At 45.1% G+C, this 20495-nt stretch overlaps 1 long non-coding RNA gene across 1 annotated transcript; it reads left to right on the top strand.

The window, feature by feature from the left end:
* The first annotated feature begins 3460 nt into the window (after positions 1-3460).
* Positions 3461-5908, top strand: LOC132647978 (uncharacterized). Its single transcript, XR_009586303.1, has 3 exons — positions 3461-3529; positions 5136-5234; positions 5730-5908. It is a non-coding gene; the product is annotated as an uncharacterized LOC132647978 (long non-coding RNA).
* The last annotated feature ends 14587 nt before the right edge of the window (positions 5909-20495 follow it).

Genomic DNA, 20495 nt, shown 5'->3' on the forward strand with positions numbered 1-20495 from the left:
AGCTGGACCACCTGGGCTTGCCTTGTCTCCTCCTCGCGCCCTCTGCCTGTCCTCCTTATCTCACCCCTCCTCCAGAATTCCTGTTTCTCTTTGGAGTCTTAAACACAGTTTAAGACCCGTGGGAGTTCAAAGAACGCTCATAAGGTTTTGAAGTTCCCAGCCCTCCACTTTCCTTGAACTTGCATGGCGCTGAGAGGGCAAAAGAGAAAACACTGCTCTTGGGATCTTGAGAGACCAGGCTTCAAGATTCAGTTCTGCCTCTACTTCTGTAACCTTGGGAAGCCGAGACTCATCTTGGCTTGCTCGTCTGTAAGCTGGGGTTTGGGATGAATGCATTTTGATCTGTGGCTTCCAGGAGCGTTTGGTATCTGCGCTGTACAAACCAGTGAGGATGATACCTCACAGGCGCCGTCCATAGCCTTCTGTGAGAGGCTCTGGATGGAGAGCCCATGTCCAGGAGTCCCAGTGAGAAGGCAGGCACTATTGGTTTCTATTTAACTCGGGTATTTCAGGTTAAATAAAATATTGAAATTAAAATTCTGTCAAAACAGCTGGAATGTGGCCAGAGCAGGGCAATAAAAATGTCCCATGTCGTTGTGGGACTTAGTCACCACTCCTGGATGAATGCAGACCTCACCCCTCATCAAACAAACTTCTTCATGCCGCAAAGGAGACAATTACAGAAAACCACAACCAGTCACAATGCAGAGAATAACTGACAATGGGGTGCCCAACCCCAGATGATACATTTACAACACACCTCCTACGCCTAAGGCTCAGGAAAGATCAAGAAAGAGGGGGAGGAAGGACTGTAAGAGCCAGAGGATCGGGAAGTCTGCTAGGAGATTTTTCTTCCAGCTATGACAGGAAAGCTATGCCCATGAAATCTCAACATCAAGGCTGCCGAACCAAGACCGTAACAGGTCCAACATTAGTTGACAACCCAAGGCAGATGGGGGAAAGCCCTTAGAACCCCACCCTAGATTCAGAGCTACAAGCAATTAACATCTGATGAGAGAATTATCCTTCCCCGGGGTAAGACCCTTGGTTGGTTATCCAGTGCCAACTGGCCAACCGCAGAAGCACACGCGTGCCGGCAGCACTGAAAAAAACGCAGAAGGTTGCATTTATATTTATCCATTTATATGTATTTGTATCAACAACGGCTAAAACAGAGGAGAACATGAATTTGAAAGGGACTTTGAGAATGGGACATGGGAGGGAATGGAAGGAAGGAAAGGGAGGGACATAATGGTGTGCTTACATTTTAATTAAAAAAACATTTTTAGGGGCTGGAGAGATGGCTCAGAGGTTAAGAACACTGGCTGTTCTACCAAAGGTCCTGAGTTCAATTCCCAGCAACCACATGGTGGCTCACAACCATCTATAATGAAATCTGGTGCCCTCTTCTGCCCTGCAGACACACATACAGGCAGAACACTGTATAAATAATAAATAAATAAATCTTAAAAAAAAATTTTTAAAAACGACTCATGTAGCCAACAAGAAAAACAGTTCAGCAATTCCTCAAGGTGTTAAACTATTATATACAATTGAATATTACTGAACTTTAAAAAAGAGAATGACATCCTGACACATATTACATGAATGGGACTTTGAAAATATCATGCTTAGTAAAATAATCCAGACACAATAAGACAAATGTTTGTGAGTCCACTTAGGTAAAGTATGTAGACTAGACAAATTTATAATGAGAAAGAGTGGGTTAGAGAGCTCCAGAGGGAAGAAGGACAGAAGAGCGGGCGTGTGAAGGAGTACAGAGTTCGCTATGAGAAAGTTCTGAAAATGGGTAGTGGTTACACAAGACTGAAGGTACGCAGGACCACTGGATCGTGTGTTTCAAAATGGTTAGAACACTGTAAAAATATTGCATCACATGGATTTTACTGCATTTAAGTCTTTTTATTGTTGTTGTTGTTTGTGTGTATACTGTGTGTGGGCATATAGTGTGTGTGTGTGTGTGTGTGTGTGTGTGTGTGTCTGTGTGACACACTGCTGGTTGGAAATTGGGAGCTCTAGAACCAAAACATCATGGGTTCAAGACATGAAACTCAGGTTGTCAGGCTTACACAGAGAATACTTTTACTCCATGAGCCATCACCCTAGCCCATCAATATTTCTTCTAAGCAGAAGAAATTGTAACACAGGATGTATTTCATCTCACCTTATTCATCGTTCACAGGAAATTCAGTTGCATTCTGCATTTTTATCCGGTAATATTGTTTGAGGAGCTTCCCTTCTACCAACGATTTCTCTAGAATTCAACAGCTATGGTATTCAAACAAACAAAAACAAAAATTAGTGTTTGCTGCCTGATTAGAATAAGTGGAAAAAAAAAAAAACAGGGCAGAAAATGGGGCTGTAGTGTTTGCCCTAATTATAGAGAACCACAGAGAGGCCACCAATCGACTCGCTCAGCCCTGCTCGCTCCCTCAGCGAAGAGGTAGAGATTAGAAATCTTGGTTGGTTTCCCATCTGTTGTTTAGTCGTCGCGATGCACAAATGCAATAAAGGCTGGTTATAAACCCCTTCTTACAATTGACGGCGTGGTTAGAATTAGAGTTGCAGATGGTGACGAGCACACACGTGACTCAGACGATAGCCTTGTGCCCTGCCGTCACCCTGGGGTCTGTGAGAACCCATGGGGGTGTCCAGCTGTCTAATGGCACCACCATTTGCACCCATGCCTTCGAGAAGAAAGACGCTGCCTGCGAAGCTCGCTGTTCTACGGGGAACAACAGGTGCGGAAGGCAGGGGCCACCGCGGAGCCATTTGGACCTAATACTGGGGCTCAGCTCGGCAAGAGCGCCACAGGCTTGGCACGCCTGCGCTCATCTGCCCGGGAGATGAGCCTGGAGTCTCGTCACAGCCCCCGTGCCATTCCAGGTGGTCCACCTACTCCTTCTCTCAACCAAGACGAAAGGCAGCTGGGGAGGGCATATTTCAAAGAGATGGGTCATATCCAACTCATTTTTCCTAGGTGCTGACTGTGGAAGTCTGGAAATGTGTAGCACAGCAAAAAAAAAAAAAAATACACAGGTCACAATGCACTGGTGAATGATTACCGGAGGAGAAATTCATTATGTGGGAGCTCTCGGCTCCCATCACGGAAGGACGTGTTACAATGAACAAGATGGAAGGTCCCCGAACTTCTCTCCCCAATGCGGACCCCACTGCCACTGCTTACCGCCCCACTATTTCTATTTCTGTTGCTTTGCGGGATCAGAGCCCAGAGGCGAGAGAAGTCAGCTCAGCTCTCCTAATCAAAAAGGGAGTCCCTGCTAGCCAACACCGACTGAAACCAATCTAACTCCTTACTAGGTGAGGTTCTTTCTGCTCAGCACCAGCTTTGATCACTAAAGTCAGCCACGCAGAGACAGGTCCAGGCAGAGACGGTCTTTTTTTTTTTTTTTTTTTTTTAATTTTTAACTCTGCCACTCCCGTTCCTGACCAGGGTACACAGATCCCCCTACAGAGGAGCCCGGACATCGGGATATAATTCCTGTGGGTAAGCAGGGAAAGGGGTTGCTTTCTCCCTACATGGATGTAGATCTCAGCAGGCAGGGCATGGAAACTGAGCTGAGGCGCGGGGACTGTCAAACATGAGGAGGATACACCAGGCTTTGCTGCGCCCTGGACCAGCTTGGAGGCGAGAGACAGAGAGCCCCCATCTTGGGGTGGCTAGATGAATCGGTACTTTTTACATCTTTGCCTCTAGGAGACATACATGCAATTTTATTGTCCTCTTTATCATCTATCTTCTCCTCTTTCCACCCTGCACATTAGGAAATAAGGGGGCACAGATAGGTTAGCCAGGAGGCCCCACGAAAAACGAATTGTCTTTCTCCCCCCCTCCCCCCCCCCCGTCAGGTTGCTTTTCACACACAGTGAGGCCAACTGGAGCAAGCTGCTCTAAAGCTGAATGCACAGCCAGGCACAGGGCGCGAGGTACCTTGACTAGGACAGGGCTCCCAACAGATGCCTTCCCAAACAGACCCAAAAGCCCAATGGGTGGATTTGCCTGGTGCCCAAACTTTCACCTCCCTGAACTGCTGCTGCAAATGTCAACCAGAAGTAGATGAGCCAAGCTGGGCATGCTCACCAGCCAGGACAATGTTAAATATTAAACGTCCTTGGTAGAAGGCCGGCCTGAAAGCTGCCATTTCGTTATGCAGCTTTCTCCAGGCTTAGGAAGAGAGCCTGCATCTCCCAGTAGCACGCTGTGGAGACCTGCCCTCCACCCGCTCAGCACTGGGGAAGCCTTCAAAGCTGTTCAATTTGTCTGAGCCCCATCCATCTTTAATGTCACAGTCTACATTTTCTCCTCTCTTCCTTTTTCAACGCAGCCAAAAAAGAAAATGTCACTGCATCTGGGGCCAATTCAAAAGCCAGGCTTAGACGGAAGTTTTGTTCCACTCTCCCGGGACCCCATGTTTTTATCTCCCAAGGAGCCTCTGGGGGGGTACCTCAGTCCCCCATCCCTGTGTTCATTGATCTTACTAGGACTATGTCCTTCAATAGCCTTCTCCAGGCTTCCGTGTGACTGCAGCACACGGAAAACACATTGATGTTTATGGGGACAGGGCTGGAAGGAGGGGGACAGCAGGGTGGGCTGTCACCACAGCCATCAACTCCTGACAGGGCCTAGGAGGTTGAGCAACTGACCCTGTGCTGCCTTTCAGAAAGTGTATTCCCCAAATTTATCCAAAGCACAGGGAAGGCATGCTTAGGGGCACGGCCTGAGCCTCCTGTGGCACCAAAAGTCCAGTCAAGCTGTGCAAAGGCAGGTGGCAGCTCAGACGAGGATGACAGTCAGAATACACTCATGACACGCAGCCTCACCCAGAGCTGATGCTCTCACTGATACTTAAGAGGGTGGTTGTCATCAGGAAGGACACAGACGGGAGATAAGAGACTCAATCAGTGTCAGGCCAGGCACGACACAACACAGCCATAAATCATGTTAGTTAAGATTCTCAGCTGCTAACTCTGAGAAGCGCAAGCAGGTAAGAGTAAAACAGGAGCACATCACCGCGTAGACAGGCAATGAACACACTTGGTCAACACCCTGGGTAGAAGGGCAGACTGTCAGAATTTTGTCCTTCCATTCTCAGGCTAACCAGATAAAAGTATATGCTGTGCAAGCCTGAACACCTGAGTTTGATCTCTGGAACCCACGGAATTTGACTTCTGACTTCCACACATACACCATGGTATGTAAGTATACACACAGACACATATACATACTATATATACACACAATAATTATAATAAATTTTAAAATGTAGCAAAATCCACATAATGTATTGTTTATTACATTGTGAGATAGATGATGAATGAGTAGATAGATGATGGAGAAGTAGATAGTGATGACAGATTAGATAGAGATAGACAGGATAGATAGAAAGATAGATAGATAGATAGATAGATAGATAGATAGATAGATAGGATAAATAGATAATGATGACATATAGATAATGATAATATGTAGATAAATGATAAACAGATGATAGATGACAGATAGACAAATAGATGATAGATATTGATGATATATAGATAGATGATAGATGGATGGACGGACGGACGTATGGATTGATGGATGGATGGATGGATGGGCTGACAGTCAGATGAATGATAGATAGGCCAGCAGCACAGGATGGCTGTGGTGATAGATTTCTTCCCTCCCTGCTCCCATCCACCCCATGCAGACAGCTGTAGATGCTCTGGCGAATTCTTTCTGGTACCCGAGTAATGTGGAACACGTGATGAAGTATGAGGAAAACAGGACTCTTATGCTTTGCATGTTGATGTGGGGAGATTTTGCTGATCCCAAAACCCCAAGATAGTCAGCAACGTTCAGCCATACTCCAATAAGGTTAGCGCCAGCCAAACCCGTTTTAGAGATTGTATTGCAGAATGTGTTAGACAATTAAAACAAAAATCCCAATAACCTTGATTTGTGTGGGTTTTTTTTGTTTTGTTTTGTTTTGTTTTGTTTTTTTTTTTTTTGTCCGGGGTGAAGAGATTCTTAAGTTGCAAATAATGAAGGAATTAGTGATTAATTAATTGTTGACAGGTGTGGGATGAACCATCTACAAATTCTTAGTTTTCCCCCTCCCTTTCTCTCTTAAGAATGTTCTTCCTTCCTTTAATTAATTTTTTGCCACCCTAGCACTCCTCTTATCAAATATTCTTAGAAACTAAACAAACAGAGTGTACTGAGACCAAAGTACTCAATATGGTGTTTAATTGGAATTGTAGCCTGTTTCCCCCCAGTGTTTTCTTGGGATACCTGGAAGCTTTCCCTGGCAATGGGATTGGCCTCAAGAAGTGCATTTTTAGCATCTAGTTAATCTTCCTTTCAGGTGCCAAGGGCGTGATTGAATCAAGGAAACATAAGCCATTGAGTGGTTTGTGGTTTCTCTTGCCTTCAAAAGAACAGAGGTTCTAGCATAACAGGACTGTTGATCTCTCCATTCACTTTGCTGTTTGAGAGAGAGAGAGAGAGAGAGAGAGAGAGTGTGTATGTGCTACCAAATGTCTTGGGTGCCTTTCCCAACTGTTGTACATCCAACTCTGGTCACTGAGGCATGCCCCAGCTTCCTGAAATACACTGCATTGACGCTTACCACCGTGCATCTGTGTCAAGGGCAAGTATGTATCAGTCTTCATGTATGCCCTCAAGTCCAAGTTGCAGCAAGGGAAGGGCACAGCCAGGCCTGCAGCACCACCCCTCAGGGAATGTGGATTACCTGTTCTACTCTTCCCAAAGGAGCCCTGTTCAGAACACTGTGGTGTGGCTAAATTCCCAATAGACAGTACTAGTTTCTGAGTGAGTGAGCTGTCAATGTCACATCAAGAGGAACTTTGGGGCTTGGAGTCTGTAACAGAGCCAGAGCACTGGCTGCTTCAAAATGAGTTTCAGGCTTTAGAATGCTTCCCTGGTACTGTTCACCAGTCCTGAGATTCCTTAGGAAGGAGGGCCTTTACTCTCCTCCCAAAAGTGGAGGATTGTCCAGCCGTGACCACAGATTCATCAAGAAATGATGATGAGGAGGAATGGAAGAGGAGTTTTTAAAAATGTGTCTCCAGCAGCCATTGTGTCATTTGTCCCAAGACAGTTTCCTCCAGATCGGAGCTGACAGAAGGAATGTGATGTGACTGAGAGAGGCTACATGACATCATCCAGCAGCATCACAGCATCGCAGTAACAGGATGGAGGTGCTACAGTGCGGGACAGTGGGGAAAAGAGACGTGGGATATAGTGTGGACAGGCAGTTAGAGGGTAAAGGAACAAGATGGCATTTGATGGCGTCTAACTCAGTACAGGTCACATGAGGCACCCAGCCAGAGAGAAAACTCCTGGTGCTTTTCTCTTGGTTTCTTTCTCACAAGTTTGGAAGCATCAAAAGGTTAGAAAGTTGGGATTGGAATCTCTTAATGAATTCCCAACCTAACAAGAAATGGATCTTTTTAAATCTTCAAGGAATTACTACTAGGTGATTGTAAAAAATATAAGTCCTTTATATATAGAAATGAAAAGAATCTTTAAGGTACATGCTTGAGCAAAAAAGCCAAGGGAGTAGGAACAGGCCATCTATTTGCATGGTTCAAGGCAAAATGAAATGGTGATGTTCAAAATTATTCAGAATTTTAATAGCCAGATGTGAATGGCACATGCCTGAAATCCTAGCACTAGGAGAGTTGAGACAGAAAGACCACATAGTTTCTGGCCAGCCTGGGCTACAGAGCCAGATTCTATCTCAGAACGGAAGAGGGAGAATCTCAAGGGAGAATCCCAAACAGTGAAATCCAAGCTCCCACAAAGTCAGGCCTTCTGGCCTTCATTGCTGCAAACCTGACTTGATAAGTAACTACCAATGAGGTTGTGGACTCTGAAGACAAGGCAGGGAGGGAATTTCCACTAAGCATCTACTTTTTTTTAACATTTACACCATGTGAATGTATTAGCTACTAAACACACCCACCCACCCACCCACCCACACACACACACACACACACACACACACACACACTGAACAAAATGTTGCCAGCACCCCAGAGAACCCAACTATACCTTAAACAATATATGAACTCAGAGTCATGTTTGCCTGTGATTACATGTTGGGTGGGAAGAAGCTGAACACCGAATTATAATGACTAAAGCGAGAACTGCCCTCTCCTATGGAGCTGCGGCCATCGGATCCCCAGCTTCCTGGGGAATCCCAGTGAAACGGAAAATGTTAACTTTCCTCCTAATCCCTATTTGCTATGGAGTTTCTCTCACCCAGGAACTTTGCTAGGCTCAGGCCCGAGGGCTGGCACTTACATAAGTTAGTAAGTACTTAGCTCCAAATCTCACTAAATGCAGTCGCTGAGTGGATGCGTCAAAAATAATAAGATGCCTCACCATCTATCAACACACTCCCTTGCATTTCAACATTCTGCAACCCCGAAATGAGAGTTAGGACAGGCCATGCTCCCAAACCACAGCAAGCAACCGGCTTTGGACTTGTGCTAAATACCCACGATGTGCTGAAGGAATTACCCATTTCATCCTCACGGCTCCTAGAAAGGCAGGTTGTGTTCGTTACTTTTCTATTCCTGTGATAAAACACCGTGACCAAGGCAACTAATGGAAGAAGGGGTTTATTTGATGCTTACAGTTGCAGAGGGATGGGAGTCCATCGCCGTGATAGCAGGAAGTGTGGTAGCAGGCAGGCATGACGCTGGAGCAGCTAAGAGCCCACACCCTGACCCACAAACAGGAAGCAGAGAGAGCTCAGTGGGCATGGAGGGAGGCTTTTGGAACCATAAGGTCACCCCCAGTGTCACACCTCCTCCAACAAGGCCACATGTCCTCATCCTTTGCAAACAGCCACTCAACGGGGACCCCAGGATTCAAATACCCGAGACCAAAGAAAGACATTTTATTCAAACCACCCTACAGACCCCACCATTTCCCTCATTCTACTGTTAAAAGAACAAGCCCAGAGTGGAAAAGAAGCTTGCTCGACATTATCGGGCGGGTAAAAGACAAAGGCAGATTGAAACACAGACATCTAGTGCCAAGCCCACACCCCCCCCCCGAAGCCTGTATTTTAATGCAAATGATCTGTGTAATATCAAGCTCCGCACTGTGTCTTCTCAGCTATCCTCCTCCACAGAACCTTCTGTGTTCTAGAACACAATAGGGCTGATTTGGAAGTAAGGGCTATTTTCATTTGATTAGATACAGCTATGAATCCCTTTGTACTGTCAAGTCAGTTGAACGCTGAGCCCACCATTGTTTGAAGCTCACCAGAACGCTTTGTGTGGCCCCCAAATCCTCTTTCCTTGACGATATTTCTAAAAGTGTGACAACCTAAGAGCTCTTAGGATTGCCTCTCTTTTTCTACAGAAGAGGTTGTGCCAGTTAAAGAGCATCGGAATACTTATACCCAAGAGTACAGAAGTCAAAGAAAAGTAAACTGGGGGCTGGAGAGACGGCTCTACGGTTGAAGCCACCTGCTGCCCTTCCAGGGGACGAGGGTTCAATTCCCTGCACCCACAAGGCAGCTCACAACCATCTGTAACTCCAGTTTCAGGGGAATGCAGATTGTGTCAAGTTAGCAGAAAGAAAACAAACTAACTAACCAACTAACTAACTAACTAACCAACTAACTAACTAACCTGAACATGCAAATTGGAGAATGAAAACACCCAGTTTAATCAGGCCTCCACGGGAATGCACACAAACACATGTTGAGTCCACACATGTGAACGAACATACATGTAATACGTAATGTGCATTTTTAAAAAGAATCACAGCTGGCCAGTTCAGCTGCAATATATTGGTATTGCTTGACTGAATAAAAAAGGATGGGGCTCAAACTGGCCATAGGTAAATCGTGAATGTGGAATCAAAGCTTGACAGTCCCTTGAGAAAGTGCCCGTCCTGAGCTGCCCTGAACACCGGGGACAGTGTCCACCTAAGAGAACTGTAAGCGCATGAGTGCCATCTGTGAGGCCAGGCACTTATCCTCCGCTAATTGGAAAAGCCTGCCGGAGATACTGTATTTCTTCTCAGAACCAGAAACACAAGACACAAAATGGATCTTTAATAAATGTTTGCTGAAATGACAAATGAATGAATCATCAACTGATACAAAACCTACTCCTTAATGGCCATGCTATACAAATAATACCTCATCATGACAATTCAAGCTCTTCCTCTAGCCTGCCAATAAAATATTCAAATGACTTTCGTTCTAATGATACACTGTGATAATTGCCAGAAATTCTATCCTCAATAGGAGATGGGGGATGAAGCCAAATTAATATCAAATCTCTTGAAAAATTGAGACATAAGAGGGTGGAGACCTGGCTCAGAGGTTAAGCACACTGGCTGCGCCTGCAGAGGACCCCGGTTCAGTTCCCAGCGCCCACCTGGCTGCCTGTAACTCCAGCTCCAGGCCTCTCCTGGCCTCTGACGGCACCAGGCATGACCTGCCTCACATGCATACATGCAGACAAAAGAACCGTATGCCTAAAGTAAAAATAAAATAAATATTTTTAATTGGAAAGTGTAAACAAAATAACTCTGACACAAAAAATGGGAGTGCCTTGCAGATCAGCTTCCGACGCTGCCCCTGCAGGGCTCAACTGCGCTGGTGTGATGTCACCCCAGTGCCCCACAGAAGCCTGCAAGCTTATCAGGCTTGTTCGAGTTAAAATATTAAGAGAGGGGAAAGAAGTTCGTCGTGTCCAATAATCAAAGCAGGCGGCAAGAAACAAGAGCAGCTGGGGTTGGTGTAGTTGCTAATTTAATTGGAAACTAATCATCCACTCGATAATAAAAAAAAAATCTTCTGCCACATCATCTGGAGAGGCTTTGTAAATGAGAAGGTGTGGTCTGGTTGCCAAGAGGTTTGTTTTGTTTTGTTTCCCCCTCTTGGAAAAATATTTTTATGCAAATTGCCATAAGATTCCTCTCTCTCCCACTTTCAAACTGGTGGAGCGTAAGGAGCAGGTGGATAGTCCAGGGCCTCCGTGAGTTGGATGAGGAAAGAGGTGAGCTGAATTTTAGCCAGTCATGAGACATCACAGGCAGGTGAGAGTTTCAAAAATTCCAGTAAACGCTCCAGTGGAACAAAGGCTGCCAGTAATTTGGGAGGAGACGCCAGGAGCCCCAGATTTCCAAACTCCTCACAGGAATTAGGAATCTGCGGGGCTTACTCAAAGGGAAAGGATGAGTCACCTTTAAACACAGACAGATAACGAGGGCTGGGGCAACAGAGCTCCGTGTGGATGCGGACCTTGAGCCGCTTTTCGTGGGATGTTGCTAGAGGCCGAACACCACTTCATACAGCGTGCTTGCTATTCTAAGAGCTAGGCCGAGGGTCAGGGAGTAGGCCACAGCCAGTAGAGCTGTGCATGCAAAAGGCCTAGCAAGCAAAGGGACCTAAACTCAGAACCCGAGCACCCACATACTGCCCCCACACACACGTACCCGTGTGCTGACCACACACGTGCACCCACATACGGAACACACACACATGAACCTATACATTGCACACACACACACACACACACACACACACACACACGCATTCACATACTGCCCACTCTCATGAGCCTAAATACTGCACACGCAACGCACCCCTGCACAATGAAAAATAAAAATAACTATACCTGTGCTTTTATTATTTGTATTCCTGTTTTTGATATCTCAATGGGGATCTTCAGAACTTTCTCCACGTCAGAATTTACTGAGGACTCTTTTGGATGGAGAGATCCCTGAATCTTCTCTTAGTTGGTGAGCAAGGCATTGGGAGGAATCTGGACTTGAAACAAGCCGAGGGTCCCGGCTCCTCTTTGGCTTGATGGGGGTGAGTCGTATCTCTTTTGAGAAGCTTCTCTGTGGTGTATGTCTTAGGTAATGTCCTGACACTGAAAGAGGGAAGCCCAACATCAGAAAATTCACCAAAATTGAGGCTATAATGAAAGGGAGACTCTAGGGAGCCCATTTAGCCATTTGTCACTAAACTGCAATGCCAAATAAGCACTCAGAATGGTTCAAATTTTATCTGGCTTGTTCAAGCTTAACATATTAAGAGAATTATGGCTCAGTCATTCTTATAATCCCAGCACTTGGGAATTAGAGGCAGAAAGATCAGCTACTGAAGCCTTGGCTACGGAAGGAATTCAAGGCTAGCCTAAAACACTGTCTCAAAGAATCAGCAGAGGAGGCTGGGGAGATGGTTTACTGGGTGAATGGGCTTGCCTCCCAAACATGAAGGTTTCAGATCCTGTGCAAAAAGTCAAGCATTAAGCAATGCACCTGAAACCCCAGCACTGTGGACACTATGTAGCCCAGGCTGCCTTCCAAGCCCTATCAAGCCAAGGATGGCTTTGAACTTCGAATCCTCCTGCCTCACGGTTCTTAGTGCTGGGTTGCAGTTGGGTGGCACCAGGCCTGGCCTCAGAAACCTGCTTAACCTCCTTCGCTGCGTCTCCCTGGAAGGAAAGCCCGACAGCACCCTGAAGCCCACGTGCTATCTGCGGCTCAGACGTCATCACGGCTTTGCCCCGTTCACCTTTCTGAGTAAGGCATGTCCAAATCTGCCGGACGGTTCAACGCATGCTCTGCCGTTCACCTGCAGCCCCACCTTGATGAGGAAGCGACGGAAGAAAACAGAGCTGAGTAAAGAGGACGCCTGCCTCAGACAGCCTTCACCCTCCGCGCCCCCACACACGCCACAACAATCAAGAAGGGCAAGCTTTGGGTGACTAGCCATCCCTTTCTGGGGACATGTTTGACTAGGAAAGTCAGACTCAACGTCCACACTGACCTCTCCCCTCTCTCCTCAGCAGCAGCAGCAGCAGATGGCGTGAGGCACCCAACCCTTGTAGGCAGCCTCGCAGCGTGGTGGCGGTGGCTTAAGAGAGCTTGGAGTATTTGGCCCGACTTGGTAATTTTCATGACCAGCGGTAAACTACAGAGCCTATCTAGGCCTTTTTTTTTCCCCTCCATTAAAGGGCTTTCCTGCCTTCCAGGGTTGTGAGGATTTGAGCTAATGCATGCAAAAGGCCTGGAACATAATAGGTGTTCAATAAACGTTAGTTATTATTTTATGCATGAGCCTCGGACTAACGTATGCATGGGCGTTTAGTTATTAATTAGAAGGTAAATGAAAACTGGCTGGAGGGAATTGCTTTCGACCTTTAGCAAATTATTTCATTTAGATGTGCTGATGCAAAACTATCACATCTTGTGAAGGAAGATGAAAATAAATCTGGCTGACAAAAGATATTTTAATAAATACTCAGTCTCCCTCCACCATGCTCGAAGCCTGTGGCCACCCCACCGAGATCAGGCTGCCGTCTGGGGAGGCTCTTGTGCCTCTCTCTCCTGTTACAGACAATCACTGGCTCATCAGAAACCAGGTTCTGCCCAAAAGTTTAAAAAAAAAAAAAAGAAGGAAAGAAAAGAAAAAGAAAACCTTTTCTAAGCACCTGCATCATCTAGTAACTCCTCAAAAAAAAGAACATCCAGGCCTTTTCCCCTCTGGGAACCCTGGGGTTACTAGAACTTTCTAAATTCCCAGGCAAGCTGCTCATCGGCCACTGCAGCATAATGCCCCCTCCTAAGGCTTTGTCCCGTTATGTGACCATTTTAACTGGCAGACAGAGGGAACCTGTTGGACTCAGTGTGAAGCATCCGAGGCCCACCCATTCTGCCTGCAGAACTGTGATTTCTCACAAGCAGAGCAGAGAGCATCTGTCCCAGTTGATGAGGAAAACAAGAAAAAGAAGAAACAGTGGTCGGAATGAGAAGAGTCATGTACCAAACTACATCCTGACCTTATTTTGATAACCCTTGGGTGCTCAGTGAAGGAGGCAGGGAGGTGTCTTGAGAGGGAAGAGTCTTGAGAGGTGGCTCCAGAAGTGAGACAGAGTGGGTGAGGAGAAGGCCAGGATCCACCCGGCATTTCTGGAGTGGAGAGCAGTGCTGGAAGGATCAAAGCTGCAGGAGGGCTGAGGCTAGACTTCCGTAAAAGAGTCAGGAACAAACGACAGACTGGCAGGAAGTCATTTGGAACCTCTGGGAATACATCCCTGTTGGCGGGGGGGGGGGGGGGGGAATGGCAGAACTCACAACTCAGAGAAGGGATATGTGAGGTTTTCGCTCCATTCTCTCACCTGAATAATCCGGGGTAAGTGGTGCCATTGGGGGCCTCCTCTTCTGTCTCCGATTCCCACCCTAGGGTGAGAATGGATTAGACAGTCCAACCCAGTGAACTTTGCAAAAGGGCCGTGATTACCTTCAGGAGGCTCCAACTGTGAAAAGCAGCCAATATAATAAGCTCGCACGTCAAGACTGATTGCCCCCATTACCGTGCCTGCATATTTCTGCCTCCTAATACCCACAGTGGAGTGGGAAGAGGACTCGGGCGAGCATCTTCAGGATGGTTTTATTAAGCTCATCTTCTAGGCATTGCCCATTTTGCATCCTGAGAAGCCATCAAACCCTTTGAACTTAGCATTTTCATTAGAAGCCATCAATTTTAAATAACGATACAGTGAATTTGGGGACTGCCTTTTATCTGAGGACTTCGAAATACATTACTACTTACTGCTGCCAATTCTCAGCATTTGGCGGACGATACGCCATTAATTTTCGAGACTGTTAAACTAAAGTATCTGATGGTGAAGTGTAACGAGCAAAGTCGGGAAAATCTGTGAGAGGGCTGGGCGTGGGGACTTTGGTCCACGCAACTACACTTGCACAATGAGCAAGGAACTAACGCAGCGCCCTGACTGTTTACCAAGGGTGTCGGTTATGTCTGGGGCTGCCCTGCATCTTTTTAGATCTGCTCGCTCTGTTTGGAGAGTACGAGTTCCCAGGCTCCCTTGCAGCTTCATCACACCGCACCGCCAGGACCAGCAAATCTAATCACTAGCGCAGATAACACAGCAGAACAAATTATAGATCCAAGTTTATGGCGGTGGCGCCATCAGAGAGTTTTATGAACGCTCCCGTTTGTTTTTAAGATAAAAAAAATCTACAAAATCAAAATTAGCTCCTGTCATTTGTGGCTAAAATTCTTGGCAGCTGTTAACTCATATCCACGAAAAATAAAAGTTCCCAAACTTCCTCTGGTGCCTTTAGGTAGTCTAACAACTGATTAACCACTCCCTCTCTGAAACTGAATGCCAATTAACTCAATATTTAATAGGTAAATATGCCCAGTATTCTTTAATACTTTGTGCAAAAATTCTTTAATAACTATTGCGGAAAATATTATATTTGCTAAACACTTCCTGTGTGCTACCGAGCTGAGAGATGTAAGAAAAATGAGCAAACATAGGCGTTGTCACCACATAGAAGAGCTGGGTGTCTATAAGGCCAAGCCAGCAATAACTGAGAAAAATAACAAAATAATTTTCCCACAGAAAAATGAAAAATTGTCACCATCACAAGTGATAGTAAGTGCAGAGAAAGCATCCCTGAGTGAGTGTTTTGTTACAATGAGAGAAGTCCTTGAAAAGAACACTTTAGGCACCACTAAGATATAGGAAGGAAGGTGAACTGGATGAAGGGAGACCAGCTAGGGTCAAGTTAGTAATTCAGAGCAGCAGCTTGCATTAGGAACTAAAGCACTGAGACATGGCTTTAAAACGGATGCATGCAGGAGATACTTACGAGGTAAGAGCAAGAGGTTTAGGCGGTGGAATCAATATGGAAGAATGTGATGTCTTTCTGGTGATTCACAGGTTTCTGACTACACTACTAGGCCCAATCTGGCCCCAAGGTAGCACTGAAAAAGCAGGCCATGATGCCACATTACTGTAGTGCCAGCACTTTGGATGCAGAGGTAGAAGGACAGTTCATGAATTCAAAGCAAGCCTGGGCTACACAGCAAGTTCCAGCCATGAGGCATGTAATTAGACCCTGTCTGGGAAAGTATATTTAAAAAACAGAAACACTGGAAGAAAACCAAGTTGTGGAGCCATTGTTAGGCTCCATCGCAAACATGGTAAATTATTCCCTTCAAACATTGGAGACAAAGTGTCACATTGTCATGCAGCTAGGATCCAGAACAGAGAAGTGGCTGAAGGCGTGAAAGAGCGTCTGGTGCCTGGTGTTAATTTTCAGCTTGACAGACTCTAGAATCTCCTGAGGGCCGATGGACATGCCTGCCTGGGATTATCCTGCTTTCATGAACTGAGGCGGGGGAACCCGCTTTAAAATGAGGGTGACTGCTGGGCTGGGTGAAAAGGAGGAAGCTGAGCACACACCACTCTCTACAACATGATCAGTTGTCTCACACCAGGTCCTTCCTGAAGAACTGTTCCCTCAGACTGCGAGCCCCAGTCCACCTCACCTTCCATACGTCGGCATTGTCGAGAAGTATTTTTATGTAATTAATATACCCAATAATGTCAGCATATTATGAATCCAAGAGGGAATTAAGCCATTGATTCGCTCAGAGCCCTCAGGAGCCAATCACATCCTCCAAGCCCATCAGCTGCCGACTCAGCCCCCAAAGCGTGAGCTCTTGAGGAACAGCTCGGATGGAAGCTGGTATTCTGGTCCCATAGTATGGGATGCCAGGATAAGTGAGCAGCTGGATCAAGAGTTATCACGTCCAGCCCAGCAGCACAATTAGGAACACATAGAGAAGGCCATCTGGGGTGAAGAGACAGTCTTTAGAAACCAGGAACAGTAGGATAGCAGGGTTTTGGAGTAAACTTGATGGTAGCCTAGGGCAGAAGAAAGAAAGGGAGGGAAAGAAAGAGGAATAGGAAAAACTAGCTCCCGTTGTGAACTAATTCTAACTTCTGATTTCTTTTTCTTCTCAGTACTAGTATATTTATTTACCTGAAGGTTTAGGAGGTACTTTTCACCACATGCCTTCAGATTTGGGAAGGCTTGCCTCAATATCGCTCTGCCGTACTACATTGTATGTTCTAATTATAACTGCCAGCCATTGATTAAGTAAGTTAAGTTAGAATTCTTTCTCACCTTAGTATTACAGTACAAAACACACACGCATGCGCGAATACATCCCAATCAATCAGGTCCTCCCCCTTTGCCCCACTCCAAACTTGAACTGTAATGATTAAGCTGAGTCATGAAATGCAGGCACATCATCAGCACACATGTGGTAATGAGCTTTTGTACTTACTCCTGCCTCTCCATCCACCAGGGGAGTCAGGCACAGCTCGCCTGGCCCTGAAGTCACCAAGGCAAACCTTCTCCAGAGAGCGGTACGCAGCGCCTGAAAGAAAACCACAGTTAAATCTACCGGTGTTCTCAACAGAGCCTTGGTTGCGGAAGAGCTTGCTTCAGAAATTCCTGTTCTGCTGACATTTGGCAGGATTCCGGTCAACAAAAATTACCTCAACCAACACCTTGTAGAGTGCCTGGAACATAGCAAATATTCACTATTTGTTTTCTGAAATCTGAAGAAAATGAAATGAAGATGGACCGTGTCTAATCTCATAATAGTCAATAAAATAAGGTCATTCATTCAATAAATCTCAAATAGTCAATAATCGTGGCAGCCACACAATAGGGACGAGGTAACCATTGGCTATCGGTGTTACAGTCATTGTCTAGAGTCATTGTGCTTCTCGCTCATGTTCAGAAACCCAGAATGGCCTTTCCTAAGACTCTGCCCCTCTACCCCTCCTAAGTCCTACTACAACTTTCAAAGAAGATTATTTTCTCTCTATTTTCTCTTCTCTCCTTCTCCTCCCTAGACACACATACTATCAAGCACACAGGGCACGAAACCATCCTGCATTGCTGATTGACGGGAAGGAGCACAACCCTACAAAAGGCAAGTCAACACTATTCAAGCTACACACATGTATGCTTTCCACTCCAACAGCTCATTCTACAGAGGTTGTCCTAAATATCAGCTCACACTCACACGACCTGCACATACATGGAGGATTATTCCTCCATTCATAGCTGTTCCAAATGGCAAAAAAGAAGTGGCAAAGTATACATGAGCGGGTAGCTCGCTAAACATTTCCACAACATACAATCAACTTTGAGAGAGCAAATAATTTTAAGTTGACACCTCCGTGTTCTTATATGAGGAAAAACTCCCAAATGTCTTCCTAGGTTGAACCTCAGTGCCAAAGGACAACATACAAAATAAAAATCCTAAAGTTTATGCAAATGGATGAGGTTAATGATAGACACAGTTGTTCTTCCATATTGAAATAGTCAATCAGCCAAAGAGCAAAATATTTGAAAAAAAATTATGATTGTACTGTTTATGTTAAGACTTTTTCTTACAGTTATTCCCTAAATATTCTGGAAGAACAACACAATGTTTCATGTATATACATGGTCCAAAGACAATTTGAAGTATATGGGAGAATACATGTAGGTCACATTATTTCATGAAAGGGAGAGAACATGGCTTTTTGTGTACTTAATTGGTCCTAAAACTATTCTGGGTTCTGAGGTCTAACTGTTCTTCAATGTGCTTTACAATAGGAAATTCCCGACAGATATGGAGGAGATTAAGAAGAGTGATTATCATGGAGAAAATGGAAAGTTAAGCAGATGGGGAAGAGATGACAAAGTTGAAGGTAATATTTTTTACCACAAAACTTTTAACTATCGGTTCAGAAGAGATGACATAGACAAGCGGGAAAGAATAGAGAGACTACAGATAGGCAGATAACAGATTAGAGATGGCAGATGATAAATAGATAGATGATAGATATAGATAGATGACAGATAGATAACAGACAGATGATAGATAAATGACAGATAATCAATACATAAATACATACATAGATGATAGAAGATATGTAAAAGAAAGAGAAAATGTAGCCACAGAGTTTATTCTGGGGCCATTGTTCTGCAGCTTTTGTTGATGTCCTTGAAAGTCCAACATCTCCTCTCCCTCTCTGAGTCTTCATCCTCTATCCCCTGAGCCTGCAGCTGCCTTTAGGCCTTGGACCTTGAACTGGCTAGCCTAATGTAGTCTGTTGAGTTATGGCCTTGTTCTTACATGAATGTATTCCTACTGGGGCACAAGAGTATACATTAAGAAAATTTCTTGGGTCACATTCACTAATATAAATCTTCATTTCTTTGCTTTAATCAGTTCAAACACAGCCATTTAATGTGACTTACAAATAGCCTTATGTGATATGATATTATAGGTCAGAGGACTTCTCAATCCATCTAAAAATACATAAACACATTGCAATGAAAATCCATTAAAGTAGAAATAGCTAATCCTTTACATGGGGAGAATAAATAATTCACTTCGAGGTCTCCCCCCATAAATCAGCTATGCTGTTATCAAATGCCACTGCCAGCATATAAAAACAAAGTAGATGAATTAAACTTAGGCAATCTTTAAAAAAAGACAGAAAAATTCTTGATGAAGCATTTACGTTTCTTCCATGTCATTCTCCAAACAGATTAGAACAGAGAAGAGCTGGAGGGACCAGGGATGTGCCTTCATTTCTGACCTTAACTTTTCACCTCAGGCCCAGTCTTCATGGTGCATCTGATTCATCCATTAAAGATGCCAGCAATGCCACCCTCCAATCCTCAAGTGTGACTCCGGCACCTTCTCAAGCTTGCCCTGCTCCATCAAGGGCTCATGAGAGGCTGCCATCTTGGCACCTTCCAGCTAAGCAAAAGGAGAGGTTCTGGGGCAAGAAACAGAGACCTCATTCTACACTCAATCTCTGCTCTCAGAGTTTCCAAACTCACATTTAGAAGATCTGTTTCTAAAACTCCTGGTGAGCATCCAGGACAGCGGTGGAAGAGGTCTAGAAATGGAAAAGTCCTAATCAAAGAATGAGACTCAGCCCAACTTAGCTACTCCAACACCGATGATCCTGGGCAGCAAGATTCTTTATAACTTCAAACCATTTACACGGTGGTTACTTTTGCCAACTGCTCTCTGAAGGGCTTCAGATATCAACTCTTAAACCCTCACCACATCTTTGGGAGGTAAGTTTGATTATATTATCTTCACCTTTCTGGTGAGAAGAGCAAGGGGAGGCAGAATAATGAAGAAACACGCCAGACTTTATCAGCCACAACCAACTTAACATGAAGACTGCTTCTATCACCTTCAGGTCTATTCTTGGCCCAGCAGGGACTGTATATGAAGATGAAGCCACAAGCTACAAATTGAGCCCACAGGTTAACCAAGATGCTTTCAAACCCTAATGATTGGTTAGACAAAGGGAGTTGAGGTTTTGACGGGCTTATTTTGCCTAGTATGCAAACCTCAGCCTTGTCCAACAGAGAGCAACAATGAGAGAAAATTAAGTCTTCTTCAATGCCAATTAATAAAACCTATAGGGAGGTTATCATTCGCAGTACAAGAACATTCTCCTTCCTCTGTTGAGATGAGTCCTGACTCAGCATGGTACCTTAGACCATAGTGACCAATAGTAAGAATATGCAGACTGTGAGGGAGAAAAGTAAGCTTTGT

This window comes from Meriones unguiculatus, chromosome 15 (genome assembly GCF_030254825.1).
Source record: "Meriones unguiculatus strain TT.TT164.6M chromosome 15, Bangor_MerUng_6.1, whole genome shotgun sequence".
Classification (NCBI taxonomy): Eukaryota; Metazoa; Chordata; class Mammalia; order Rodentia; family Muridae; genus Meriones; species Meriones unguiculatus.